We start from the raw sequence: 9,254 nt of genomic DNA, 5'->3' as shown, positions 1-9,254 counted from the left end.
ATACTATAACTCATCAATATGTGGTGCTAGTTAACCTGTAACTAGCTCTTTGTCTCTAACACATATAAATCCATGTGTTTGTGAATGTGTAAATTTGTATTTTGGCAGTGAGTGTTCCTGAACCTCTGCTCGCCTCCACAGTATTCATGTACAGTATATAGGCTATACATATGTGCCATGCGTGTATGTCAGTTTCTGTCTGGGCTTGACACAGATCATGTGACTGAGCAGATGTTGACATTGTAAGTCTGATGATGTGAATGGAGAGACACAAGCTTGAGAACCGTAAAAGAGAAATAAACCGGTTTGGTTTGGTGAGTGAGAGGCAGCACATTTTTCTGACATTTATTCTGGTGACATTTCCAATCTGACAGAGAGAAAAGAGAATACAAGTGAAGGGAAGAAATTTAAAAACACAATAACGCAGCCATTCAGCTCTGTCTCATGATGGACTTTGGTACTTGGTCTTCCTTTCCTCGACTTTCACAAGGGAAATAATTGGTGCGACCTCTGGGAGTCTAACCCGGGTCAATTATCTGTGTTTTTTGTGTCAGAGCCGTCTTGTTACAGCCCGACTGAGGCAAAGGTCAGAGTTTGTTGTAGGCAGGTGGTATGTCTGAGCAGTAGGTGAAAGTGTAAAGGGTTTACAATATGAGTTATTAGATTTGTGTTCAGAATTGGATTATAACACGGTTCCTGTCATCGCAACACGTCTGTGGTTTCATTTCTAAAGAGGAAGGAAATTTGCTAATTGTGGTGGCGTGGAAAGTAATTTACAGATGCACAGATACAGCTGGAAGATGAACTGTGCAATATGCTGCTGTAGTGACATCTCAGCACAAGCAAAATGGGCTACATTAAAGATGGTGTGGAATTCTCATTTATATGTTGGCTGAAGGGAAATTGGTTTAGTGCCTGCTGTAATAAAACTGTATTTATCAAATGATCTGCTGTTTGTTTCCATTTGTTCCGATTCAAAAGGGAAATAGCTTACTGCGGCTGATCTATAGCGGCTGAGAGATTAATTCATATAATTCTTAATCTGTATGAGATAAAGAATACAAATCACAAATCGTTGTAATGATATACTCTATCATTACCATTATATTAAGAGCAAATCCTACACATTATTTTTTAATATCTAATATAATGATTCCCAGAGCACTTTTATCTGATTGGGCAAAGATAACAGTTCTCCTTTCAGTTACATGTAAAAAACCTGCAGTACAATGCAGTTCTGATTGCTGACCAGAGGCCTCCACTGGGCATCATCAACCAATGACTTCTCCCAGTGGCTTGTAAACTGCCCTGATTTTCTGTCATTGGCTTCAAGTCGCATTTGTTGGCATTGACTCCAGGGACTCATGGAAAAAAGCCTGGCTAAAACACAGAATCAAGATCTGTCTTGCTCTGAGCAGGTAGTGCATCTCTGAAAAGCTCAGTCATTGTATAACTGAGGGTTTGGGAAAACGGCGAGTCTATAATTATCTGTATAATTAATGTTGAATGCATCTACTGTATTGTATGTCATGTGTTTGCTGTTGAAATTGCTCGACATTTGACTGGTTGGATTTGAACAGTAAGTTTGAACAGCTCTGATTGTTGGCACAGGAGGTTAAATAGCTATCTACAAAGGCGCAGCACTCATCACCCGATGACCGTGAAGAGATTTCTTTTGAATGCTCTTCATGCTGGTTTCACTCGTCCTCACATTTAGTCATTAATCACACTGTTTATTTCTTTGGGTGCAGAAACCTGCAAACAGAATTCTGTAGTTTTTCAAGGCCAAGAAGGCCAAAACAACCTTACATCCCTTGTAATGGACATTTTTTATTTCTCTACAACTAGGGAACAATATACTTACATATGAAAAGTCAATATTGACTGATTGCATAACAAGACAAATGTCCAGTCACCAGCCTGTTGTGTTTCTGCCTATTTTAATTTTATTCTTACAAGCCTGAGTCCAAAGTCTAAAGATGTTTTACAGCTCCTTTGTGTGGGAGTCAGCAGCTACAGCACTGTATGAGGCAATCGGTCTTCAGAGGATAAAATAAGTTCAGTTTTTTCTGATAGTGCCGGTTATATTAGGTGATGTGAACACGCAATAATAATATCAAATATGACTTACTATTCTTATAAGTTAGCACCAGATTTACTGAACCTACAGTATATAGTGAGACATATAATTTGACATTTATAAAGGTTCAGTTCCAAAATATTAGCCTTAGTCTTATGTTAAACTATGTCTACACCTAAATTAAAGTATAAGACTGGAAATTTTCTATGCATTTTTTTATAAATATAGACTGAAAATGTGATTACTGTTATTAGTCTTTGGGGCCTTTTCTAAACAAACCACTATGACCATAGTCTTCGGGGGTGAAGGAACATGTCACCCAGTGCAACAGTGTGGCTCACTGACATGTTTTTAATAGTTTTTGGACAACAACAGAGGTCTGTGGCACAGAGGAATATGATATCAGGCTTTGGATACACACACAATACTTGTAAGTAGGATGAGTTCATCGTTGGTTTGGCTCTGCACATGAAATTTGTTCACAATAAGAAAAACATAGACAATTGCCAGCCTTATCCTTTAAGTAACACTAACACACACACATGCAATCCTGGGTATTTTCTCCCTTACACTATCAAGTACGGACCGCACACTCAAAATAGACTTATTTACCATCTTTGTAGCACTGGAGGTGATAATAAATCAAATGAGCAGAGGGAAATTTTTAGAGCTTGTTTGTATCACATCGGAGAGGTGTAGACAGGGCAATATACTATATAGCAGTGAAATCCCACTTGGCTGAAATTACACATACGGTATACAGTGTGACTCGTACCTTACACACGCTGTGAAATTGTGCTCATTATATGCAGTGAGTGCTTATTATATGCACTGGGAAATACTCTAACGTGAAATTTTTAAAGACTGTTTGGTTGGAGTGCAGTAGGAGAGTGATTTAGATGTCTTTTGTGTGCTTTATATTTTAGGCTGGATCCCACGTGGAGTTATTGTGGAATAAAGATGGTGCAATTGAACTAGTATGTTTTACAGTAGAAAATGACACCTCACGAAACAGTCAATGTGCAATCGACGGATATGGTGTTAACATTGTATTTGTTGCTACTAAACATAGATAGTGATGCATTTCATAACGTCCATAGCACTGACATCAACATCCTCCTCAGCACAATTTCTCAGGTTTACTATTGATAAAACAAATCAAGATGGTTTCATTCAAGTTGGTCCAAGTGTGTGTTATTACTTGACTATGTCCTCTCCACAGCGAAGGAAGCTCTAAATTTGAAATCCAATTACACACCGAGCCAAAAAGCCTTGCAACTGACACCAGCTGACAACCTATTCAGATGGTAACATTTAGCAGAGGCGGACAGGTGCATTTGTGTGTGTGTGTGTGTGTGTGTGTGTTTGACTTGTAAATTGGCAGAGCTCTCCTTCTGTTGACTTTTATTAAGCATTCAACAGTGACTGTGTTAAAATGAGTGATCTGACAGGAGGACAGGTGTTTGGCAGGGATGGATGGTTGAAAGCGGTTGGTCATAACATAATCAGAGTGCAGGCTGGTAGGGCAAATTTAGAAGTGGAGGCATGCACCGTTGTTTACGTTCTCAGCATTCCCATTGAGAGCTACTCGATATTGTACGCTTTTGTGTTTAATTAAACTGATTGTGTTCCGGGGAATACAATTTAATATTAAAAGGCTTCATGTACTGAATTCAAATCAGGTACAGCTCAAAGGTCTGAAGGTACGTGGAATCTGTCCGATCTGTCTGCAGCCAACAGAGAGACAAATAAACAAGTCTGTATTGTACTGGTTTATTTATTTATATCTAGTTTGTTTGTGATTATTGTAAGAACCATTTTCAATAGTGCATAATAGCAAACGCCCATGTGTTGGTCTATTTATATCAAGAAGAGAGAAAATGTATGATTTAATACAACATACTCAACAACATTTACAAATCTGCAACTATTTTGATAATTGATTAATTGTTTAGGTAATATTTCAAGCAAAAATGGCAGAGATTCCCTCCTCCCAGCTTCTCAAATGTGAATATTTTCTGGGATTTTTTAGTCTTCTATGAAAAATTGAATATCTTTGGGTTTTTTCTGTTGTTTGGACAAAACATTTTATAAACATAACAATTAATTGATTATAATTATCAAAATAAATCAATAATTAAAATTATAACTAATAACTAATTCAGTTTATTTTTCTATGGTAAATCTCCTACCCAAACTAACAGCAATCCAGATGTTACCAAATCAAGAGGGTCTTGTGTAGTGTTTGGATGACATATAAGTCACCAGTGGTCCATCCTTTTTATCTTCAATGTCCAACACAAGAAGTGAAAAGTGAACAGACCCCAACTTGTTAAGAAAAGGTGTGATGTAAATTATGTAGCTTCGGTTGTTTCACCACAGGTGTCAAAGCTGCAGCATAACTCTAACGACTGCCCTTCAACTTTTGTTTCTATGGCTAATGAGCTGCCAAGCCTGCTCTTACACTGCATGCAATTAATCCATGTTGTCAGGGATGTTGATGAGCAGGTGCGGACATTATGCATAAACAGGACTATTTCCTTAATTAGTCCAGGCCGCAGTCATACCACTATTCATAGAAGAGAGTGAAAGGTCCTTTCCTTTCTGCGAATTGTCCCCACTAATTCTGACATGCAGTTTAAACTGTCAATTTCCTGATTTTTTTCCTGACTGTGTGAAACTTTATCTTCCTTGATACCTTCCTTTATAAGAGGAAGCAAGGACATTAAACAGTTTTGTGTGTGTGTGTGTGTGTGTGTGTGTGTGTGTGTGTGTGTGTGTGTGTGTGTGTGTGTGTGTGTGTGTGTGTGTGTGTTGTGTGTGTGTGTGCGTGCGTGTGTGTGCGTGCGTGCATGTGGGTGACAGAGAGAGAGAGAGAGAGAGAGTGAGAAAGAGACCATCTGTTTATCAGCTGGACCATCACATGACTTACTGTCACTGACAGTCATCTTTGTCCCTCATTGCAATCCATTAATGAATTGAAGACCTCCAGCACTGATGTGGAATATAAATGTGTTCTTGGCTGATGTGTGCTAAATTTGTTTAAATATAAATGAATGTTTTTTAATACATGTTGTTATATGGTGTAATTGACACCACAATTACTCAGTATCTTGTAAAGCAAATGCTGTGGGAAAGCTCAAATAGATGCCTATTAAGGTGTTTGATTACTTGTGATTACAGTCTCTTGTGTGTGCTGTGCACACACACACACACACACACACACACACACAGATACAAAACTCACCTCCCCTTCTAATTAAGCAGGTAATCCTCCCTTATATTCTCCTCTCATACACCACAGATGCTGCTGAAAGACATGCAAGGGAAAGAGCAGTAGAGAGCCGCTTTGATTCAAATGCACTTGAGCCGGGCTTATCTGCAGGGTTCATGTTGCAGCAGACATGATCAGAATACATGCTGAGGTGCATGGGGCTTTTGCCATCAGACAGTCTCCTTTAATACCTTTCAGCCATTGCTCTGACTGCATCCTTCAAGACAACAGAAATGCCAGAAAAACAAATGCGAAAAGCTGAGTCACAAAGCTGGTCATTTCTTGCACCTTACTCTAAGTGTGTAGGTGTCAAGTGAGCTGTCACTTCAATACAGGTTCAGTTCAGAAGATTTTGCTTCAAAATACTTGAAGGGCGGTCTGATGGAAGAATGATCAATGAGCAACAACACTGCCCTGTTTTGGAGAAAAGTGGTTACTGTAGCAATTGATTGAGAGAGGGAGAGCGATGCTTTGGAATAGATCCACATTGTACTCCGATAGCAGCTTTCTCTCACCACTCTAAAAGCTTATTTTACTGCAGGGCCTATAGTTTTTAAGTCTGAGATCATAGAAAGTTCATTTTGCAACCCCTAATGAGAAATAAAAATATAGCTTGTCTCAGTTCCAATGTGTGTGTGTGTGTGTGTGTGTGTGTGTGTGCATGTGTGTGTGTGTGTGTGAGAGAGAGAGAGAGAGAGAGAGAGAGAGAGAGAGAGAGAGAGCTCATGTGTGTGCCTAACTTTATAGTACATCAAAGTAAATCTTAACCTTTTGAGAAATACTTGTATTTTCTGCCTGGGCTTCACCTCCCGGGGACCAGAGCGATCAAATGTGACAGGTGGAAACAAGCCTATAATAAAGCAATAACCCTCTGGTCCCTCAGCTGCATTAGTTTGACTAAATCATGTTTGATGTCTCACCACACTTCATACGCCTTCCTCTCTTTTTCAGTCTGAAGACGATGGTGTGTGTTTTCTATGTGGTCTGTCTTAATAGTCTGTGGACATAATAATTTTGTTTTAATACACTGAATGTGATCTCAGCGTATCTTTAGTCTGTGCTGAGCTGAATTTAGATTGACTGACATGATTAAAAAGGGTGACAGCGAGAACAAGAGCAAAGTAGCTGGCCTAGTTAGGACACACAGAGAGCTGTCCATGGTCCTGAATCCAATTCATATCTCTCCGTCTTTTACTCTCTTTCAGTTCGCCTCAGTCTGTGCTTTATTGGCATGACATGCAGACTGCATACAGCGCTAAAGCAGAGGGTGACGAAAAGAATTACGTTCCCTGCACAGAAAGAGCAGTCCGATAAGAACAGATGGGCAGATCTACAGGGTTAATTTGTATTCAGCACTGTTGGCTGTTTTCCCTTAATGTGAGACAACAATCAACACATCCTTCAGGAAAAAAAAAACTGGATTCATTACATATATTTTTCTCTCTCTCAGTTCATTTCACTACATATACTGTATACCTACAGTATACCTATAACAAAACATTTAGATATGCACCACGCTCTCCTTCAGAGGGTTCAGCCACGCAATCTTTCATTCATATCACTGTGTTTACAAGTTTGACCTACTGTCTATGTATCATGTATACCTTACAGCTTTTCTGACCATTTTACATGCATTCATTCATTCATTTCCATATGGTACTCTTTAAGCAGAAACTAGTTGAACTACTTGGAGAAAACAGAGAAAAATGTAGGATCCAGTGGTTTTCGAGCTACCTGGGACCAAAAATCAGAATGCTAGATCAATTTTGACCCCTTGTTTTTTGTTGTTGTTTTTTTTTTTTTTTTTATCTTTGTGAGTCACCCAACCTTATGGAATTACATTGCTAAATTGCTGGACTTTTAATGCAGACTACTGAGGTTTACACAACTGAAGCAAGTTTCAAGAGTCTGCTAATTTTTGATTGATTGACTCACAAAATACATCCAGATGTGTGAAACACAACAACATAGTTAGCATAATGATATGATAACTTGCAGTAAGTGGGTTAAAATCATCTGAGTAAACACAAATAATTAAAAATGAATGCCTGGATACATTGAAGCCTTTCACTTTTACCCCTCTCTCTCTCTCTCTCTCTCTCTCTCTCTCTCTCTCTCTCTCTCTCTCTCTCGCTCCCCTCTCTCTCTCAGGAGTTTGTTGGTTGCTTGCTTGCAGCAGTATCTATCTATCCCGGCTCGCCTGACAGCCTGACAGACACAAGCAGTCCTCCTCTCTATCTACCTGTTTATGTGTCTGTCTGTCGCCTCTAAACGCAGAGGTGAATTATAGAGCTCGGTAATGGAGACCGCAGAGGACCGGGGTTCTTGCTTTTCCCCCCGCAGGAGACACACAAACTCACCGGACAAATAAGGCGTTAAAGGACAAATACCGGCTTTCAACGGAAAACGCCGCCGCTGCTGTTTACCACAGAGAGGTCTTTCTCCTCTTTTCTATCTACACATCTTGAAAAACAGATGCCCTGTTCGGGAAGTTACGGACAAAACACGGATACATCCTCCAAGTCGTCTTCTCCTATTTTCAAGAGGCGCTCTACACCGAAGGTAAAACGGCTCCACGGAGACCAAAACTGTTGATTTGCCGGTTGATGTTTGTACATATCGCTCTCTGAATGTAGTTGTGTTTTACATATTAAGTAAATTATGTCAGGCAGGAGTGAACATTTCGTCCAGAGTGGGTGGGAAGGTGACTCATGATGATTCAAACGCTGTAGAAATCTGGTTTGGAGTCATTATTTACACTGCGCCTTTGCGGGGTTCAGAAGACAGGCTACAGGCTATCTCATGGAAATTTCACAGGCACTCTCACAGGACGCTGGTGTCCGTGTGGTTAAACAAACAACAGTGAGAGATCTGTCTGTATGATGTTGTGATGTATATGTCTGAAATGATGCCTCTCCTCCGCGGGTTTCTCAGCAATCTGTATTTTTGACAGGTAAAGCAATGCGTAATGGAGATGAGCAGTCTTGGGTGGTAACGGGCCAGCTGACATCTGTGACACAAACGTGTTCTCGTGTTAATCAAGGACTACATGGGCAGCTCAATGCATGTAAATCATAAGGAGAGCATTCAGCAACAAGAAGTAATACAATCTGACTTAGAGAGCTGTTTGTGCCACAAGATTTTTCTGTAAAAAAAAAAATACTGCATTTCTACAGTACAGACACATGCAGTGTTGGTGCTGTGATGTCATATACAGTTTATTTTTGCTCATATGGTATTACTAGACATCATATCTATCACCTCCTGGAATTTCCTATATGATTATTTTAATTCATATAAATACATATAGTCATTTTCACAAGGTAGCTGTAAATAGAGGATACAATAAGAGATCCTCCAGGCAGTAGCATTTGACATTTGACTCAATGTTATAGCCTATGTCACATATTGCTGTCAAAGTAATGTGTGCAAGACTTGAGAAATAGCAGCTTGTTCTCCGCACAATATGAGGTGGCACTGAGGAAACTGGGGAGACTTGTTATAACTGCCCCTTTTCAATGTTGAACATCAAGAGGGATCATTTTATTAGTTAAAAGCACTCCAGCCCTGACACTCTCAAGAGCCATGGATCAAGAAGGGTTTTCTTAACTGTGTTGGTCGCACTAAGAATTGTGACAACTAGAACTGCCATCTGTTTTATGGCAGGTGGAAAAACTCATATTTAGTGAAAGATTAGTTTTCTGCAAATAATGATACTGATTTCAAATGCTAAAAAATGAGAAATGGCTGCTGTATGGCCACTGGAGCATCATAACATCTAGCCTGCTTCCAGAGATGATGATTTAGCTCAGACTCCCAGTCCCATATTTACAAGGTCAATTACTCCACAAACCCAAATGAATCACCTATAAAGCTCTGACCACTCACAGCTGAGTGGGC

The 9,254-nt window shown here is 39.6% G+C and overlaps 1 protein-coding gene across 4 annotated transcripts in view; it reads left to right on the top strand.

Annotated features, from left to right (window-relative positions):
* Positions 1–7,548: 7,548 nt before the first annotated feature.
* The window catches only part of dlgap4b (discs, large (Drosophila) homolog-associated protein 4b), a 114,409-nt gene continuing 112,703 nt past the window's right edge, over positions 7,549–9,254 (top strand). For 3 of the 4 annotated variants that reach the window (XM_042406122.1, XM_042406124.1, XM_042406125.1), the window contains exon 1: positions 7,549–7,916. The gene's annotated coding sequence lies outside the window, so the exon portion shown is untranslated. The remainder of the gene's footprint in view (positions 7,917–9,254) is intronic. The other variant, XM_042406123.1, reaches the window with a different exon arrangement.

The sequence above is a fragment of the Thunnus maccoyii genome, chromosome 3 (assembly GCF_910596095.1).
Source record: "Thunnus maccoyii chromosome 3, fThuMac1.1, whole genome shotgun sequence".
In the NCBI taxonomy this organism is placed as follows: Eukaryota; Metazoa; Chordata; class Actinopteri; order Scombriformes; family Scombridae; genus Thunnus; species Thunnus maccoyii.
Note: the sequence above shows the minus strand (reverse complement) of the source record. Positions and strands in the feature narration are given on the sequence as shown.